Consider the following 318-nt stretch of genomic DNA (forward strand, 5'->3'; position numbering starts at 1 on the left):
GCTCTAGGCCAGTGATCACACCATTGTGATTATCTGGGTCGTGAAGATCTTTTTTGTACAGTTCTTCTGTGAATTCTTGCCATCTCTTCTTAATATCTTCTGCTTCTGTTAGGGATAGGCATCATCAAAAAGTCTATATACAATATTGTAAAGTAATTAGCCTCCAATTAAAATAAATAATTTATAATAAGGAAAAAAGTCTATAAATAATAAAGGTGTGGAGACAAGGGAATCTTTCTATACTGTTATAGGAATGAAACTTGGTGCAGCCACAATGAAAAACAGTATGAAGATTTAAAAGAAAAAAAAAAAAAAAAA

This window comes from Bison bison, unplaced genomic scaffold, assembly GCF_000754665.1.
Source record: "Bison bison bison isolate TAMUID 2011002044 unplaced genomic scaffold, Bison_UMD1.0 scf7180017864304, whole genome shotgun sequence".
NCBI classification, from domain to species: domain Eukaryota; kingdom Metazoa; phylum Chordata; class Mammalia; order Artiodactyla; family Bovidae; genus Bison; species Bison bison.